This window comes from Ambystoma mexicanum, chromosome 7p (assembly GCF_040938575.1).
Source record: "Ambystoma mexicanum isolate Mex_15411 chromosome 7p, UKY_AmexF1_1, whole genome shotgun sequence".
NCBI classification, from domain to species: domain Eukaryota; kingdom Metazoa; phylum Chordata; class Amphibia; order Caudata; family Ambystomatidae; genus Ambystoma; species Ambystoma mexicanum.
In genome coordinates, this window is record NC_090939.1 from 157,073,931 (window position 1) to 157,095,096 (window position 21,166).

General features: G+C 44.9%; 1 protein-coding gene across 1 annotated transcript in view; it reads right to left on the reverse strand.

The window, feature by feature from the left end:
• Positions 1–21,166, reverse strand: part of LOC138525775 (cell surface glycoprotein CD200 receptor 1-A-like) — a 273,977-nt gene that overhangs the window by 80,073 nt on the left and 172,738 nt on the right. The window lies entirely within an intron of this gene.

A 21,166-nucleotide genomic window follows, 5' to 3' on the forward strand; every position in this document is an offset into this window, starting at 1 on the left:
AATAACTGTGTGCCTGCAATGCCATTATTAGTGGAATAAGATTGTGAGACATTGGGCCTCATTACGACCCAGGCGCTAAGTGGTTAACGGCGCCGTCAAAGGCTGCGGCGCCGTTAACCACTTAGTGCCTAATTACGAGGTCCCTTTGCGGGACCCGACCTTAACGGCTGGTCTAGACCAGCCCTTAAAGTAGGAACCCTCAAAGGGACCTTTGCGGTAAGTATGGTACCACAATTTGCGGTACCGTACTTAGCGCCTTCGCCATTCCCATTATGCGTATGGGGAAAAAATGGGAATGGGGAAGGGCCATGGGGAAATGGGGAAATACCGCCCCGCCAACCTTGGAATGGGGCGGTATTTCCCCATTTCACCATGGCGGACACGTTACGATACCGGCACCAACCATGGTGCTAATAGCGCCATGGTTTAGCGCCAGTATCGTAATGAGGGCCATTGACTAGGTAAACAATCCCTCAGTTCCCATGGCAGGATCTTCTAAATAGCTGACTGTGTTGGCTCCTAAGGTCAACCTTTTGAACCCAGATCATTCGTAGGCCAAACCAGGCAAAAAGGTCCAGAACAAGCAGAAAGGAAATCAAAAATCATCTGTCGAGAGTATGGCGGAAGAGCATGTATATAATTTAGAAGATCTATATACATGCGCTGAGGCGGTGGTAAAGGTACAAGGTTGCACCATAATTAATGCTTTGTTTCAAACCGAGTCAAGCAGAAAAGTTCCAGATGATATGCTGTTACCCTAAAAAAAGGGCAGCTTGGTAAAACCAAGGCATTACACATCCAACGTTTCTTTTGTGATGCCAATACTTTCTATCTGAAACGTTCAAGGCTATTGGAACTGTTTCACTCCATCCTACTGCTACACTTTATTAAAAGCAACGATATATATAAGAATTGTGGACATCTGTAAAAATATCAGCCATGCTACCTCAACTGTCTATTTTAGAGCGGGAAACTGTCTCGCCTATGTTATGTTCTACTGTTCCGCATTTAATAGACTAGGTTATGAATGTAGGCCAGTGGAGGTTGATGTGTGCTTGGACATGGTATCCCGAGGTAACTTCTCAGCTAATAACCATTGAGCTGATGGGCCTTCTGTTACTCGGAGTGAAGCTGGAGCATCACGTGACCATGCTTCTCCGATAATGAGGAGACCAAATGGTCTGCTTAGGGTATCTGGGGCTGAAACTGCAACGGTTCTACCTTCACAGCCAATTGTGCCAGGCAACTATTCCAATCATGGGGAGCGTCATTAGTTGGGAGGGTTGGCTGTTGGGGACGGGACAATGGTGAAGAATGCCACTGGGATTGGATGGGAAATTGGTTTAACCAGAGGAGGATGCAGCATTCCTAGCTCCCCTTTTCTCCTTCTGAGCTGGAATACTCAAGGTCACCTGCATTTATTTGAACATGATGGTCTTCTTGATCATATTGGCAATTTCATGGTCGTAGCCCTCTAGGAGACTTGGCTCACTTTCCCATTAATCATTGATGGGTGGAATATCCTCTCTTCATCGGCCATCGTGGGCCCTAGGGGCCATCCTAAAGGGTGCCTGGCACTAGAGTCAGGAAACCATTGGGTTTGGTTGCTATTCCTAGTGCAACTCGGAATGTATTGATCAGCAGAGTGTTAGTCCCCCAGAATTGTATCTACTCTAGAGAGATAATCATTATCAACATCTATGATCCCCTACATGCCACCCACTCTCAGGAACAAACCCTCTCATTTTGCCGTCCGCAAAGCCCTTAAACGAGGCTGTTCAAGTAACCCACACACCCGTTCATAACCTCATACCTGAGTGTGCGATACTGTATTGGTTGTAGCCTGTTCACTTGTAACCTTTCGAACCAGTTACACCAGTATATGTTTTCTCTTCTCCCTAACCTAGTAAAATATGTACTTGTACCTGTTGTTGTACCAGGTTCTCCTGTAAACCCATGAACCTCGGACATGCTATGTATCATTCCACTGCAACTAAGTAAGCCTCCTTGTAACAGCACAGTGATGCCTAAGAGCTGCTTTATGCGCTTTATAAATGTTAAAAAAAAATACAATAAATAAATATGTGGGTTATCATGAGGCCCCAATCAAGGAAGTGGAAGAATTAATTTCCAAAATGGTGGGCACAACACCTGTTATTATTTGTGGGATTCTTAATTCTAGGGTCCCGCGCAATGCGCGTTGGAGGGTGACAGGTTAGACCAGGTCTGCAAACGGGAGTCTCATTGGGATAATTTGCTTTATCTGGCAGGGTTCAGTATGGTTAATGGTGCCTACCCTTCTGACTCACCCCCCAATTTACTAGATTCTGGCAAAATTGTTGTAGTATAATAGAATAAGGGCCTCATTACATGGTAGGCGGAGAACCATGGCGCTATTAGCGCCATGGTTCTTGCCGGTAAAATACCGGCACCGCCATGGTGGAAAGGGGAATTACCACCCCATTCCAAGGTTGGCGGGGCGGTAATTTCCCCTTCCACCATTGCCCTTCCCCATTCCCATTTTTGCCCCATAGGGCTCAATGGGAATGGGGAAGGCGCTAATTACGGTACCGCAAATTGCGGTACCGTAATTAGCTCCACTGGTCCCTTTGCGGGTTGGCTTTTTACGCCTGCAAAAAGCAGGCGTTAAATTCCCCAACCTGCAAAGGGACCTCGTAGTAAGGCGGTAAGGATTTACCGGTACCGGTAGAATACCGGTACCGGTAAACCCTTACCGCCTACCGTGTAATGAGGCCCTAAATATCTTCTGCTAATGCTTAGCAACTGATTACAGACATGTGTGTCTTTCAATGACAGGAAAGCAATCACTTTCCGATTAGCTCTATTCTTTCAGACCTTTCTTTTGAGCCCCGCTTCTACTGGAATGTTGCGGGTTAACTCACAACTAAACCATTTGTCTTGGAATGATAGTAGTATTGGGGCTGCCTCTCGCTACGCTTGGTATATTCTCAAGTGGTTTATATCAGCTTGCTCGCTTCTTGATATACAATCATCCTGTGAGGCTGTTTCTCCTACCATTTCCAATTATGAAAGAGGCATTGAAGACATCATGATAAGAACCTCTGCTAAACATACTACTCGTTCTCGAACTGGGATTGGTCCTAAGAAATTACATCAGCACTTTTTTTATTAAAGACATAAAGGCTAAGAAAAGGGCTGTGCACAAGGACCTATGCGGGTTGGCATATGCCGAAACACATCTGCCCAGTCATGTCACTAGGGCCAAGGCCATAAAAGTTTGTTACTTTAAATGGCTTAAATGGCATGAGTTTCAGGTCCAATGTGCTCAATAGCGGGACTTGCTTCATGCATCTTATACTAACAATACAATTTTGTATTGGAAAATCATCAATGAAAAGAAACCTAAGGTCAGCGGTATTAATGGGGTCTCGGAACAGGACTGGAATAAATATGTCAAATCGTCACATGGGGAGGTGAAACTCCAAGAATAGCGATTGGCACCATCTCCGCTGATTGGCACTTTTTGAAAAGCATAAATGATATTCACAGGCTTATCACAGCCAGCAAATCATCTCGAGCCCCTGGTCCCGATGGAATTTACAATAATGTATTAAATTAGACCCGGAAATGTGGGCAACTGCACTACACTGGCTTTTCCATTGGATTGCCATGACCCAGAACATTCCATCTTCTTGGCAGGACAGCATTATCGTCCCTGTCCGGAAAAAAGGGAGCTTGGAAACTATTGACTTCTGGCTATATAGGATGCCATGATCTTAGCCAGGCAGACTTCATTGGACATGTAACTAATTCTTCCAGTGGAAACAAATACTTGTTGACATGACAACCCTCTTCACAAAGTAGATTGGATGCCTTCCTGCCCCAAATTGTAAGGCAGAGACAGCTGCTAATTTAGTGACAAACCACATCTTTTCTTACTTCGGTCTTCCTCAAAGGATTGAGTCTGATTGAGGTAGTCATTTTACCAGGGAGGTGATGACTAAGATGTGGGAAATCCTAGGAGTGAACTGAAATCTCCACATTGACTACCTGTCAGCATCGAGCGGGGTGAAGAGAAATAAACTAAAACAATTGAGAGCAACTTCAAGAAGTTGGTGGTTGATTTTGGACCAGGTTGGGACATCTGATTGACCCTTGCTCTGATGGCCCTTAGTTCTGCACCATCTTCTGCCACCACAGTGTCTCTATTTGAGTTAATGACTGGATAACAAATGGTATTACCTCAACACCTGCTTTACCAAACAAAGGAGCAGATGTTGATAAATGCCTCAACTGCTCATGAATATATTGAGAATTTGAGGAAGCACCTACAGCTTTTGCATATGCCCAGTGCAATCTGGAGAACTCTGCTAAAGGGATCAGGATATATTACGACCTCAAATAACAAAACAGGAGTATGAAATAGGTGACAGAGTTTAGCTCTATAATTTTCAAAGATACCAAGCCAAGGAGAAGTCATGTTTACCTTGTTGGTGAGGTGATTTTGGGATCATTGATAAGACTTCGCCTGTCACCTACTTGATCCACATTCCAATAGGAGATTGGATTATGGAAAAATGTATCCATATCAATTAGTTGCAATGATGTCACCCTACACCTGCTTTGAGAGTGATTGAAGAGCCATACATAGTTAGGGGAGAAGAAAATGCCGAAGAATGAAACCTGGAGAAGAGAAAAAGGAAAGGAATAATAAGAAGAGAAATCAACTCGTAAGTAATACAATTAGAGTGCAAGAAAATGAATGAATGAAAATATTAGGATTAATGAAAATTGATTACCAACTGTGAAAACAGCACCATAAATTGCACATCTTTCCTAAGAACGGCATCTCTATGTGTTTCTAAACAACTTTTCTACCCCTCTCTTTAGTGCACTAACCACAGAGACCTTTCCTGGGCCTGAGGGATGGGGAAGGATCATTCTAATGAAAACCCAGAGAGGGAGAAGAAAACCCCAAAAAAATAAAACCCCTTTGATCTTTCAAAGAAAAGATGGTGGAATAAAGACCCATTTAAAGTTGATTAGAAAGAATCCAGATGAAAAGGAACAATACCCTTGTTCTCCCCCTTTTGCTTCTGCAAGGAGTAAGAGAAGTGGGGGAGGGGTTTGTAGACCAATCTATGTGAAATAAAGGGATTGTATCTGAAAAAGACACGTGTAGGTAAATGTGCGATGTCAGCAGCCCATCTATAACAAAAGTGTTTTTCCAAAGTAACTAATAAAACCAAGAAAATTAGTCCTTCCGGTTACCAGAAAACGTATCCAGCAATTCTGATCAGAATGGAAAAACAGTGCAATCTGGGATGAAATCCACTGCATTTCATAGCACAGCCAAAATCAAGAAGCCTGCTGGTGATTGCTTTTATTTCCTTGCAGGAGTAAGAGACAAGCAGATGTTGGAATCACTCAAGGGAACGTGACTGGGTTATAAATTGCCCTGCACCACATTCTAACTTCAAAGGACTATTTCCATGACAACATGGCCTCTCTGGGTCATAAATGCACCAGCCCTGAGCTTCAAAAGGAACTGAAACCACAGATGTTCTATTGCCTATGTGAATTATAGATTTAGAATCAGATTACTGCTTGTAACCCTTGAACAAAATGTCATAGATACTTAATTTTTTCTTGATATTCAGGTTGAAAAGTTCTATCAGCTGAGTGTAACATTATATTTTTAAATGTTTATTTCACTATGTAAATTAGGCAAATGTGGATATTTTAATGCAGCAACAGCATCCGTTAATTATTCCTATAACCAAGCGTCCGTGCCAGTGAGCTGATTGCTCTGAGATGGAAATAGAATGTTTATATACAAGTATCAGAGGGCAAAACAAGAAAATCTATAAAGCAACCACCATCTGTCGTGCTGAGATTAAAATCTAAGTGAGAGCAATGTGATAAACCTATTAGTAATATTATCACATGTGAGGAATATGTTGATTTAAAATGTTGCAATTGTTAAACGTAGGAATCTCCAAGAGGACATCACATCAAATGGGAAGGAAACTGGATTTAAGAATCACTCCTATTTGTCTGCCCTCTTTGTTAATGTGCCCAATATATTCAGAGGGGGTGGTTTAGTGTGATGTCACTATTGGCACACTATCCAATCACATACATTGATCAATTAGATTAGATACATGATACACACCCCTAAAGGGAGTGGTTTCTGGTCTATAAAACAGCAATACAATAGATTCTGGAAACACTCATTTTTTCACTCACTAACTGGCTGACTGATGGCAGGGAAGAAGGAGAGAAAGGGGAATTGATGACAATAGAAATGCGAATGGAATAGATTGCTTTCCTTTTGGACCCATTTTTGGATTTTAGCAGTACATTGCAGGGGAGGCCTAACTGGAGTTAAAGTCTCAGGCCTTGATCAGTGGGAAAGATAGCAGACAGGCCCAAATAAAGAAAGAAGGGAACCAGACTGTGGGGGGAACATGACACAATTCTGCTGACTGATGTCCACCTGATCCTGATGGTGGGATCTAAACCAGTCCTTAAGAGGGTGCCCACCTGTTCCGGTGAGACAACCAAAATAAATCCATATGTAAGTATGAAATTACAGGGAAATAATCCTAAGGGGGGCAATACTCAAAAGGGGAATAGCTTAAACTCTGGACCCCATCATTTGTAAGTACAAAGGGGTGGGGATATAAGCATTGATGGTATATCCTGAGAAGTCAGTGATATTTCAGAAGTGTATGTGCTTCTGGAACTATAGATCTGATAGAGTAGGTATAATGGTGTGTATTCCAGGAGGTCCCCTGACTCCTTCTCTATGGAATTTGCAAGACCCAAGATGTATTGCGGGTGCCAAAATGACATCTCACTGTGCACATACCTAGACGAATAAGGTAATTGAAGTAATTTCCTGTTTACATCATCAAGCAGAGTTCTGTTATTGGTGCTAATGCGCTCAAGGAAAATGTGAAAGGGTTATTAACTGCTACCCATTTTCAAACCTTTAAACTGCCGATTGAAAATGGGAAATGTACACTTTTTTACACTAATGCAATAGAAAAACCATGTAAAGGAATTTAGCAAACATAAACTTTCATTTTGTAAGATATTCATGTGTGGGAACGTTAAGTACATTGTTTCAATTTAGTTTTCTAGAACGCTGTTTGAAATACTGACATGTCCATTGAGTAAAGGGGGGGGGACCATTTTCAATAAAGATGAAGTAGAGAGATTTATATAGGGAAAGATGTTTTGATTTCATTTGCTTTTTAACAAATTAAAACTTTATCATGGACCTCATGAACTTTTCAGTCCATGGTGTGTGTTTACTCAGAGTAAAAACAAATGTATATATGATGTCTGTGTGAGTTACTGAAGGTCCCATTCATGTAAATGTTGCATAGAAAAGTGATACAACCAGAGAATTGATTATTCTTCATTGAAGTTACTATTGACATTGGAATTTCATAGATGTATGATTTGTTTATGTTAAAAATGATTTACTGATTTCTATTGTATTAATAAATGTAACTTCTATGCACCCTGTGTGTTTCTTGTCACAGGGGGGGGGGCTATAGGGAATCAATATATCAATATTGTGCAATTGGGGCACCCAGGTTCATAAAAATAACTTTATTAAACACATTAATTGTGTGCAAGGTTTGGGGTGGTTGGGAAATTCCCCCGAACTAGATGTCACTCAATTAAAAAATCCTAAATATGTTAGATTACACATTTTTGTGCAAACCCATTATTCAATTAAACTGCAACAAGCACGGCATCCAAATAGCCTAATTAGTACAAAAAATATAAAAGTTGTTGAGTCTGTAAAAAAAATTGATAGGATAAAGCACACATCAAAACGTTAGTACTTTCATGGACATCCTTCCCACATTAGCCCACTATTGATTTTAGAATTGATAATAATTCTCAGAAGACAGATTCATTAACACAAAAGAAAAATCAGCATGACATTGTTACACCGCTAAACTAAAAAAGAGATCAGGTCAGCATATGCAATGAGCAAAACACATTGCTTATGGTCCTACATATAAGAAACAATTTCTCCAAATTCTCATGATATTTGGACCCCCCCACACTCAAATAAACACATATATGGAAAATGATTATCATGTATCCACAGCTATTCAATTAACACACATCTGACATATATAATAACACATCTAAAGAATGGTTTTGTAAATCCGAATATCTCAATCTTAATCTCATAGATCTGTTTAACCTAAAAATTCCTTAATGTAAGAAAGCAGGAAATGTTGCACATGCTGATCAAGTAGAGGAATGTATATAAACAATCCTGCTGCTTCTCACAAAAATAAAGAAGTCTTGAAGTTAATGTATCTTTTCTGAAACAAAAATGCTAAATATTCTCCTATTAACTCATTTTTGGGGTTGATTTCCATCTCTAGGTCGCTTGGGGATCTCTTCTAAGACGCAATACTTAGTTGACAAAATTGGCGTTTAGGTAGAAAAAATGGCATGTGGCGGGTCATTTGGTATCATTCCTCTGTCTAGCTGACACATGCTCAATTACATGTTATTTTATTCATCATAGGGCTTGGCCAATATGTAGTTGTTAATATGGGCATTTTAGTGTGCATATTACAAGTTCAGTTGGGTATGTTACGAAAGATTTGAAATGGAAGTTCCAATACCCATTAGATGGGTAATAGTATTATCTTTTACACAATTACTAAATTCACTCAAGTTTAGTCATGGAAAAGTACGTATTGACTGGGGTTTGAACATGAATTACGTCATCTTTGGTAATTTAATATCAGCTTGTAATGTTATGTCACGAATATTACATTTCTTTTTTAATGCAACTAATTGTTTTTTCTCAAAGATTGAAATAAGTTCTTGATTGCTTTAACTAACGTTCCATTTTTCCTTGATTATGTTTTGAACTTTTAAAGCCTGGGGGGAAAACGCTAATGCACAGAGAAGTCTGTCATCAGGTTTCATGATCCATGCAGTAAATTGGGCTTTTCGAAGGATTGTCAGCACTTTTAAAGCGCTTCATCTAAAATGTTTTAGCTTGATGTGATCTGATGCTAGAAGCTCTTTGAATTGTAGTTGGTTATTTATAACGCGCTTCATACCCAGAGGTTTCTAAGCAAGGACCGAGGGATCAAACCTATATGCTCCATGTCGCCTCGTTTTCCAAGGCAAGTGCGTTGACCCTGAGCTATCCTCCCGAGACTGTAGGGAGCTGTTGACGAAATTGGAGATTATTCATTGAATATGGAAGAACTGAGACTGCTGTAGAGCATGGGCAGAATTAGAATCACGCAATGTGCTTCTGTTGATGTTTTTTGTATGTAACTGTGCATTTTCCTTCTGTGGTGTGGACCACTGCATCTAGAAAATGCACTGAATCACTTCCAATGATGAACAAATATTTTATTTTGGAATGCACATGATTAATCAACTTCAAAAGTGGGTCAGGTTGATACTTACTGTCCATACTATAAATATGTTGGTTATATAACGTTCAAATGGGCTATACTGTTTGTGACTGCTGGATTATTGAAAATGAGAATGTCTTTGTTCCCATGGACATACTATCCAATTGTAGGTACATTTCTGCACCATTTCCTTGTGAGCTCAATACAGGGCATCACATGGAGCATTACATTGTATTTCAAAATGGTCTATAGGGTTTATTACCCGTCGGCCCAATCTCTAACCACAAATCACGTGTGGGTCTAAGTCAGGCAATTGGCTGATCCCTGCTATCCCCTTCGCCAACTCTTTCTCAAAGGTCCACTGCTGACCGTATGTAACCCAACTAGCTCTGTCTCTCAGGGTGGGCAGTTCAAGCAGGAGTTGGAGAACGGTCTTTGGAAGCAAGTGGAGGGTGAGAAAGATGTTGAGAGGTATTTCTGGAGGAAATAAAGGCTGGAAGGGAGAGAGAACTGTTGCAGTGGTGTGAGGAAAATAGATTTATTAGCATCTGGAGGAGCATGCTGCGGGTACGTTGGATGAAGAGGGAGTTATTGAGGAGGTTGGAAAGAGAGCTGCTGATGATATTGGAGGATGTAAGGAGTTATAATCTGGAGTGTTATTGATCAGGTTGGAGATAGAGAAAGTATTAAGGAGTTTGGAGGAAGTGAAAACAATTACAATCTGAAGAGAACGGTTCCATGTGTTAATATCCCTGCAGAAATATTGCCATACAAACATATTACCATATTTTTGCAGTGAAATTAAGCCATGAAACTTGCGGGGGACACCCCTACAAACCCCATCATTTTTTTAATGGAGCGGGGGACATCCCCTCACCCGAGTTCCGATAACCCCATACATTATCCCCACTAATAATATCGCCTATGGCCTTACCCCACATCCATATATATGGTGATATTATTGGTGGGGACAATATTACCTGATAACGAGAGGACTACTCAGAAGGTTTTCAGGAGGAGCTAGAGTTGCAATGCCCGAGGACGAGGGAGGTGAACATGAATCCCTACAGGCCAGTGAGCGTAGGCAAGATCCAGCAGAACAAGACAGCAGTGCAGGGCATATTGCAAAGGCAGTAGGAGCTATGAGATGTTGCAAACTCAGTTGGGGACGTGGAGGCTACAACTGGTATAATGAGGACTGTGCCCCATGAACTACCGATCTACAGCTTGAAGAGTTCTGGTGTCTACACCTTACTCAAGTATGCCCCTCGACTACTGGCATAATCATTTCACAATCTCAGAAGGTGGACTGGTTGAGCCTTTCAAGCACACATTCAAAGCTGTGATCTACAGGTTACACACAGATCACTGAATCATATGCTTTTAACTATTGAGCTTTCTTACTGCAGTTAAAAATGCTAGCAAATGTGGGTAATATACTCAGGTGCACAGGACTCAAGTCCCTTTTGTGTTCCCCCACTCTGATGGCCACCACCTTAAAATTAATGTATTCAGTGGTTGTTTCCTCGTATACACCCGGAACAAGCACAGCCTCCCCCACATTTCCAGAACTTTCTTGGAGATGTATTCAGGCAGATTCGGATTGTATGGTAGCCACCAACTAACCGGAATGTCTTCAGGAGATGTGTGGTAGCATGCAAATAAGTTTTGCATAGTTGTCCAGGCCTGGGCTCTCCTCCAAAAGCTCTCTCACAGGGGCAAACACCATCACAGTGTGTATAGATTACATTACTTAAAAGCCGTTCCACAGTGGACTAGTGCCATAGGGCAAGGCTAAACTGGGAACATGTCTCAAAAGGTGGTAGTCATTCCTGATAAGAAGCCCCTTCATTTCAATGTATAGAGATAAACGCAAGCAGGATTGAGAAATGCCCCAGCTGGGGAAGGAAGCTGCCCACTTCCTGAGACCGGCATTCTCCAAAGCAACTGAGAAGATGATGAGAAGCCGAAGACACCCGATCAACTGTTCAGTCACCTTCAGGATCTGGAAAGTCAGTTTCAGGTGTACTTAACAGTTCACCAGAAAGAACCAAGAAAGGACTTGCACCTGCGACCGAGATACCGAGAGAATTGACAGAGGAAATCCATAGCACTGACACTGGTAACAGAAAGACTTGCCAGGCCGATTACCGCCGGAAAACGGGTTGGGCATTAACGGTAAATCCCCATTCCCCATTGGGTCTATCAGCTGGGGGTAAACACGCCAAATTTGTGATTGGGCGGACCCTTCATTGCGGCAGTAACGATGTTACTGCTGCATTTAAGGGCTACCGCCCAACTCGTGATGAGGCCCTAAATGGGATTTTCACCTCCAGAAAAAAGCTGGAGGTAAAACAGCCCATTCATCGCCCAACTCATGATGGGGCCAGCCCTTAAATGCGGCAGTAATACTGTTACCACCACATTTAAGCTCTATTACCCAACTTGTGATGAAGCCCTCTGACTTAAAATACAGTTGCACATGCCCGGTTTTTCCCATTAAAAACAGAACAATGCCATTGCAATTTGATCATCCACGTTTTCAAGCTACGTTCAACGTAATATCTTGTCATCCTTTTCCACCCCTTCTCCTTTATTCTGCACCAAAGCTCCAGGGGGTCAGATTCCAATAAACTTTGCACCAGTGCATGTGCAATTGTGCACAGTATTAGCACTAGGGCAAACATTGCCCTGACAAAAACATTGGGCTTCATTACGAGTTGGGCAATATCCCGGTACAAAATACACCGGAATACTGCCCAACTGAATTACCATCATTGCCACTTGGCCTGACGGAATTACCACTGGATTACTGGTGGCGGTGTGAATCCCCATTTATTTTAGTCCATTGGACTCAATGGGGCTTTTTTGGTGGAATTACCACGGCAGAATTGGCACTGTGGTAATTCCACTGATTATTCCAATTTTTCAGCAGGGACGGGCAGCATTTTTCCGGAGGTGAATCCTTGACCGTCCTCATAATTTGCGGTAGTGGTAAAGTTGTCAGTTACGGATTTACCACCAGTTTTACCACTTAACGCCATACTTGTAATGATGCCTTATTCTTTGAATGCATATTCTGCACTAGAGCACAGTTTGCCTAGTGCCATATCAAGTGGTATAGCCGTACAGTTTAAAAAAACGTCTCTTTCAATGCATTTTGGCAAAATATCCACTAGTGATAATAAGGGGTGGTATTTGCACTGCAGCGAAACTTTGCCCTATTGCAAAAATGCATTCAAGGAATATGTTTTTAGCTCCAGGGCAATTTTTGCCTTATTTCTAATACCGCACAAAATTGTAGTTGCACCGGTGCAAAGTTTTTGTAGGGTATCTGACCCCAGAACTGCAAGCAGTAAAGAGCACACCCCTGCCTCTAGAGATCTGTCCAAATCTTCAGCAGTCTCGTAATCCCAAAAAACGTGTACAAGGCAGTTTCCTTTCCACATTTAGGAAAGGTCATTCCATCAGGAAATTCTTCACAGTGTCACATTTTATGCATACTTAAACACAGACAGAGGCGTTTTCTGGGGGGCGCTGAGGGGGCTACAGCCCCAGGACTTTGGTTGTAGCCGTGTATAGAAGCTCAAGGGCTAGCACCGAACAGGCTAGCAGCCCCGAGTCCCACCAGTCCCGACATTAGCATAGCCCCGGATCTTTTCCAGATCTAGCAACACCACTGAACACAGATGACCGGATCTCTCCGGGTGTGGCGTGCCTTTCCTGCCTCCCATTGCTTTCAAGCAATCCAGCAAATATATCTGAAACACACTTCATTCTCAAATAGGAAAGTGCCGAACATACATTTGCGACAAAATGTTTTCGTAGGCAACATTTGAATATATTGCTGTTTACCTTTAGCCATGTACCATTCAATTGCCAATCCCACGGAAGGTCAACGTGTATTAGAGGAGTTGGCAGAGTGGCATTCTTCTAGAAACAAGTAAAAGCAGCAACCTTGGCATTCACATACTTTGAGTATGGTGGTGGCGCATGCCTACACACTGGGGGCGTTCCAGCCTGGGTTCACATGTATGGAGGCAGTCAGAGAGATCAAATCATTAAGGGAAGTGCCTCTCCGCTCGCAGCAGGAGGACAGATTCACATGAAAACAACCGGGCACGACTAAAGTAGCCAATGTTGAGCTCTCCACGGGACCAGACCAGAGATCAAAGCTGTCTTTTGCAACATGACAGTGTTCCGTGCAAGCAAGAGAAGACGCCCCTGGTATTGATATTGATATTTGATATTGATATTGATATTTTATTTGCGTCACGCTCGTACACACGTGTTTCAGAGCGCAACGAGGCAAGGGAGGGGAACAAGGAAGAACACAAACAACGATCTTACTAGGCCCAGTGTCATTGAGAACGTGCAAGTGCATGGGAGAGGAAGAGGGGTAAGTGCAAGGGAGGGGGGAGAGGTGGAAAGTGCGGAGCAAAAATAAGAATAAGTGAATAAAACATGAATAAATAAATAAATAACAAAACACCAACAAACGGTGGTAGTGCAGCCAGATAGTGGCAAGTGCTAGGAATAAGGCAACAGACAGGGTGTGTCTGAATAGGTGCAGAAAAAGAAAGGGGTGGGCTGTAGGGGTACAGATACAGACCCCAGTGCAAGGGATTGCCCGGAGTAATGGTAAGGTAACATTCCAGTTCTCGGTAATACAGTGCAATGGGAAAGTATCAATACCTGACATTCTGCTGTGGCCTAAGGTGCACATTTCAAATATGGGGATCCTGTGCCCTTTGCATTGGCAGATGAACTTATCATCAACATGCAACATGGAAATGGGAGTGTTGGAGCCACATTCTATGCGATGAATGAAGGGCCGAACATGCTACTCAGCTGCAATATTGAAGAGTTTCGGAAGGAGGCCATTTTGATTTCGGCGTGCATGCGTTCACACCCCGTTGCAAGACCGCATTGTTCTAAAGGTGTGAGTGGCTTGAGGGGGCATCAGCTATGGCTGACATTAATATTCAAGCAGTAGCCCTGTTGCTCAACGCGGTACCTTGACAACTATGGAAAACATGTGGAGGATAAAATTGATGGAGAACAGCATTATCGAAACAGTAGAAGGACCCACAACATGGCTGTCCCCAATCGTAGTGCTGTGGTGGGCAAAACAGCCCAAGGCAGTGATAATGTGTGGGCCATATCAGAGCACCCCTCAAATTTTGACAAATGTGGCGCCAGCAGAAGCCTTCCTGAACAGGCCAATGAGGAGCTCTGGTATGTTCCAAGCATTATAGTAGGCTTCAACCATTGATGCTGAAGGAATGAGGAGAAAAGAAGGAGTGGTTAAGACCCAAGGTAGAAGAAGATGACCTAGAATCTGAAGCATCACCTGTGAGCGTGCATCAGGAATAAGGACTGCACGATGTAATGAAAGCCATGCACGCACCAAGGGGCGAAAACACCACCACAGTCCTTGATCCATGCCCAGTGACCCAAGCCACAGGAACGACTGAAAGTCCTATCACTGGAGGATCAGTCCTCAGATATCCCTCAAGAGTGACAAAGAAGATACCCACCAAACTCAAGGGTTATGCATTGTTTGACTGAATGATAGCATGCCACATAGTATTGCCACGCTATTATTGGTTTGGAGAGGCATGTGGTGACCAAGTACGCACGTGAGCACGCGAGCGGTAACCTTAAGGCGTGGTAGCAACAAAAAGTGGGGCAAGTCCTACCAGCACAAACCTGTGCCCATGTGCGTATAGGATTCGTGGTCATGTAGCCCGCTCCCCTAACTGCGCATGTCACCCTGCACCTCTCCCGGCAACCGGAATGTGAGGAAAAGAGGGCTTCAAAGTGGAGAAGTGGTCGGGAGGAGTTGTTTAGTGGTGGGCAGGATGCATAGGAAATGTTGTGAATAGGGGACATATTATTAACATGTAAGTAGATGGGAAACGTATTGGTGTGTTGTGAGATTTCACCTTCTTTCAAATGTAGCAGGTTTTTATCAACAAACTAAAATGTCTCTTGACCTGCCTTCCTCCCCAAGACGATAGTAAGTCTCTTGGCACATCTGTAGTTTCAGGAGTGCCACCACAGCATGAGCACTCCCTTGCTTTGAACTATTTCTCAATTCATGTGGGCGAGGAAAAGCGCCACATCCTGTGCTCGGTCACGTGTAATGCACAAGCACGTCTGCCTTTTCCAGAACCCCACTTCCTGTGAAGGGTGCGGAAATGAAGTCTGGATTCACAGAAATGTATATCTGCTTGCCGAGTCCTGGTCTTCTCCCTAGCAAGAGTCTGACGTAGTGTTCACAAAACGTTGAAGTCAAAGATCGTGCTTAAGTTTCGCTTCATCACGAGTTGGGCGGTATCCAGACTGGGATACTGCACAACTTTATTTGCGTTAGTGCCCACCCATCCGGCGGTAGTACCACCGGTTCACAGGTTGGGTGTTAAACATTACTCCCCATTCCCCATAGGGTGCATTGGACCGTGGTAATACTGTTGGCGGTAATTGCACCAAAAAGCTATCAGCTGAGGGTAAACAAACCAGACTTGAGATTGGGCGGCCCCTTAAATGCAGGGGTAACGCTGTTACCACTGCAATTTTTGGCCAATTACCGCATGGTAATACTGCCGGCAGTAATTGTGCCAAAAACTTGCCTTTTCCCAGTGTGTTTACCCCCAGCTCTTAGTTGGGCAGAGCAGTAAATGCAGTGGTAACCCCAACTTGTGATGAGGTCAAATCACCCACTCTCACAACAATAGTTTTGGCATTTGTAGTTGTTTACATATTTAGCATGGAGAGAAGGAATGGGATGTGAGAGCATAGGGAAGAAGAAATGAGAGCATGGGAGGAAATTAAGAGCCACGCTGGTGGTGAGAAAAGCAATGTGGGGGAGGAATAATAAATAGATGGCAACACGATGGAGAATACAAAAATCCAATAGGCGAACGCTAGGCCAGGAATAGTACACATGAGCATTCTACAACACTTGAAGAAAAGAGTGACAGTGCAAATGGGGTGTAGGAGTGGCAGGGCAAAGGGGGGCAGAACAACAGCACACATGTGGGTGGAGCAACAGCACTAGAGGGGGAAGGTGAGAGAGTGCAAGGGGGAGGAGCGACAGCACCAGGGAGAGGAGAGATAGCGCAAGGGGAGGAGCGACAGCACAATGTGGAGGAGAGAAGTGACAGCATACGGCAGGAGGGGGACAGTGCAAGTGGGAGGACAGACAGCACAAGGGGGAGATGGAACAGCGCAAGAGGGAGGAGCGACAGTGCAAGGGAGAGGAGGGAATGCATAAGGGTGAGAAGGGAAAGTATAAGGGGGAGGAGGGAAAGCACAAGGGGGTGAGGAGGGACAATGCAAGGGGAGGAGAAGGGACAGCACAAGGGGAAGGAAGGACAGCACAAGGAGAGGAGGGAAAGTACAAGGGGTAAAGGAACAACACTGCCAGATGGGAAGGAGTGACCATGCAAGGGGGAAGAAGCGAAAGCGCAATGGGGGAATGAGGGACAGTGCAAGGGGGAGTGAAGGACGGTGCAAGGGGGAGATGGAACGGCGCAAGGGGGAGATGGGGCAGCACAAGGGGAAGGAGGGAATTCATAAGAGGAGGATGGAAAGTACAAGGGGGAGGAGGGAAAGCGCAAGTGGGTGAGGAAGGACAACGCAAGGGGAGAAGAAGGGACAGGACAAGGGGGAGGAAGGACAGCAAAAGGAGCGGAGGGAAAGTATAAGTGGGAAACAAAAAACAGTGCAAGATTGGAAGGAGTACCATGCAAGGGGGAAGCAGCAACAGCACAAGCAAGAATGAGGGACAGTGCAAGGGGGTGGAGGAACAGTGAAAGGAGGGAGGAGGGACAGCACAAGGGTTGGGGGAGGGACAGCACAAACAGGGCAGGAGGGACAGCACCAGGGGGTAGGGGGGATAGTGCAAGAAGGGAGAAGGGACAGCACAAGGGTTGGGGGAGGGCCAGCACAAACAGGGCAGGAGGGACAGCACAAGGGGGGAGGAGGGACAGTGCAAGAGAGGGAAAGGAGCAACAGCTGAAGTGTGGAGTGACATATGTTGGTGTCATGTATAATTGCAGCCTTTGCTCGTAGTCATCCTATGTTGTGGCTTTGATCTCAATGTGATTTCTTACAAGGAAACCTGTATGTTTTTCAGTGGTACTGCACCTATCCAATGAACTACAACCTGCAGATGTCCTCACAACGTTTTTTATTGGAGAGGTGGAGTACCACTGACAACATACAGATTTCCTCATAAGAAATCACATTGAGATTGGAGAGGTGCAGTACCACTGACAACATACAGATGTCCTCATAAAGAGATATGTATGGTAATAACATCCAGAAAGGGAAACCTACATGTAGCCCAATGGGGCTAAGAAATTAGCCCAAATATAGCCCAACTACCCTTAGCTGTGGAAAGAAATATCACTGTCCAACTCCAGCTTTGAAAGTGACACAAACATGTGACATGGTGCAATTCACGTGATTGGAAACAATGTGTTAAACGAGCCACTATTGGATTACACAGACGTAATGGAACAAAAAGTAACATTTAGTGTGTCTGCTGATTATGCGCAGCATTTCCAGTTGTCCAGCCAACCACAATGTCAACTTTCTGGCACCTCTTTACTCTCTCTCTTCTCTGTAGAAATGGTGTTGGTGATATTTCGATTGCTGCACCACCAAAATGCGCCAAAGCCTAAAATATTTCAAAAGATGGTAAGCGAGAAACGGAACTTGAGTTGCAAACTAAATGAAATCAAGTATGTTGATGGGATTGGCAGACACAAGTGTTGTGTTCTATCTCCGTGCGGAGGCACGTGGGGAGATGGAACGTTGGAGGCCGAGCATAGGCCTCGGCAGCGCAGCTCCAGCAGGAGCAAAAAGAGACACACCACACCGCATTGGTAATCCGCCCGGAACTGCCTCCCATTCGCGGGGGCGGGGCATTTATTGAGACGCCCTGCGTCACCGCGTTGCGGGATGCAGGGCGGATGTAACATTCCTCCTTTATTTCAAATTAACTTAACAACAAAACGCACACAATACTCGGATATGCAAATTCTTGAAACTACACACAACCCCGGTGCTTCCCACTTCAGGAGTTCTCGCGGGGCTAACTACCACACATAGTCTTGGAGCCGAACTGGCAGCTTGGTGGCATTTCTTAAGCCATATCTCCCACCCCTGGAGCTGGGCACCACTGTCTCATTGGGTCTCTCACCTTCCGTTTCTGACTCACCCATGTCAGGTTCGCTCAACTGTTCCCACGTTCTGTCACTCGTCTCTTCTTCACCCTGAAAGTCAGTGGGTTCTTCCTCCATCCGCTGGGAGTCTTCACCTCCTTGGGGCATTCCCCATCCGCCCACAGGTTGCGGGGCACCACCTTGAACCACGACGCATTTCTTGTCACCTGACAGTGTCCTCTTTGCACAGTTATCATGGTCCCTTGTGTCTCGCTGACGGTCCATGGGAGAGACTCATAGCGGGAGTCCAGCTTGGACTTTGTCGGGTTCCGTAACATGACCACTTGGTCGCCCACCTGGAGGTTGGATGGTCTCGACCTCCTCTTGGCACTCATGTGGGCATTGGCTCCTGTTCGCCTTCTTTCGGTGCGCTCGGTGTCAAATCTGGGGTGATGTCGAATGGAAGACTTTATAAAGGTGCCGAACATGAAGTCAGCTGTTGGGACACCCGTCGTGCTGTGCGGGGTGACCCTGTAGTTTTGCAGAAAACGATAGAGGTTGACTTTCCACAGACTGGCATTTGCTCGTGATAGCCTCATTGTTCTCATAAACCGTTCCACATCCCCATTCGCCTGGGGGTGCCTTGGCGTAATGTGATGATACCGGATGTTGAGGTCTTGTAGGTAGCGTTTGAACTCCTCGCCCTGGAATGGTGGGCCATAGTCACTCTTGATAGTAGTGGGCAGGCCATGCATTGCAAACATCTTCTCGATAGCGGGGATGACCACCTCCGCTGCCGTGGATTCGAACACCTCGACTTCGGGGTATCGTGAGTGGTCATCAATGGCCACCAGGAGGTACAGACCTTCTTGCAGTTTGCAAAAGTCAATGCTTATTGCGTCCCATCTGCCACAACCTCGTTCCGCGGACTGGATTGGATCTGGTGGGGCTCCTGTTATCAGGCAAGGTAGACAGGTGTTGACTAATTTTGCCACCTTTTCATCAATCTGTGGAAACCATACTCGGTGTCGAATTCGGGCCTTCGTCCGAGCCATCCCTTGGTGGCCTTCATGGGCGAGTGCTACTATTCTGTCCTGCAGGCACGGTGGGATAATGATCCGATTCCCCCTGAGCAGCAGCCCTTGTTCTGTGATTGACAGGTCCTGTTGTATGGTGAACATCCATGTAAGGAACGCCTTTGCTTCCGCGATCCTGTTGTGGGTGTTCTTCATGAAGGACCTCCAGTCGCCTGAGATTATGGCATCCTTTACCAGGTTGCAGCACGGGTCTTTGTGCGTTTCCTCAGCAATGTCATCAATGCTAACGGCTTTTGGTTTCATGGCCTGCACAAACTGGCAGATATGTTCCTCGGTTTCTTCAGCTACTTGAATTTCCTGTGGCATCGCTGCTCGAGGGTGTCTTGATAGGAAGTCTGCCGGGTTTCCGCTTCCCGGCTGATAGGCCAACTCGAAATCGTACTGTTGGAGATGTAGCAGCCATTTGGCAATTCTGGCCGGCGGGTGCGAGGATGTGCCCATGAAGATTGGCAGAAGGGGTTTGTGATCCGTAATTGCTGTGAACCGTCTGCCATACAGATAGAGATGAAAGTGGTGACACCCCCACAGTACGGCAATTGCCTCTTTCTCAATGTGATAGAATCTCTTCTCTGTCATTGTGAGAGCTCTCGACGCATATGTGATGGGCCTTTTCTCGCCTTCTTTGGTGACCTGCATGAGGATGGCCCCTAGGCCAACAGGGCTGGCATCCACAAACAGTTCCGTCGGGAATGCTGTGTCCTAGTACGCCATTCTTGTGTCCACGGATAAGGACTCTTCGATGCTTTCAAACGCTTCCTGACACGCTTGCCCCCATTCCCACTTTATATTGAGTTTGGTGAGTTCTCGAAGGGGTTCGGAGAGGGTGGCCAAGTTCCGGATGAATCTCCCACAGTATGTGGCCATCCCCAGGAAGCTGCGCACCTTCTGGGGGTCCAGGGAGACGCCGGTGCTGCTGAACTTGTAACCAAAGAACAATATTTCCGTCTTGAAAAACTCCCATTTCTCTTTGTGGATGGTTAGTCCAGCGTCTTCTAGTCGGGCCAAAAGCATCCTTAATCTCGTCAGGTGTTCTCCTCTGTCCTGAGCATGGATTAGGATGTCATCGCTTAGATTTAGGACACCGGGTATGCCCCTGATGACTTCCTGAATTGTCTGTTGAAAGACTTCGGCAGCCGAAAAGATCCCAAAACTTGGCCGCTTGTATCTTCGCAAACCCATGTGTGTTGAAAAAGTGGTTATGTATCGAGAGTCTCTATGCAGCTTTAGCTGGTGGTATCCTGCTCTCAGATCAACCTTATAGAAGATCCTTGATCCTGTGAGATCAGCCACGATTTCGTTGAGGGTCGGCGTGATGTGGCGCTCCCGCTTGATGGCAGTGTTCGGGAGACGCATGTCTATGCAAATTCAGACTTTTCCCAGCTGTTTGGGTTTCTTGGTGACCACCATCGGGGAGACCCATGGTGTCGGCCCCGTTACCTCTTCTATTATGCCGGCTTCTTCCAATGCTTTCAGTTCCATCTCCACTTGT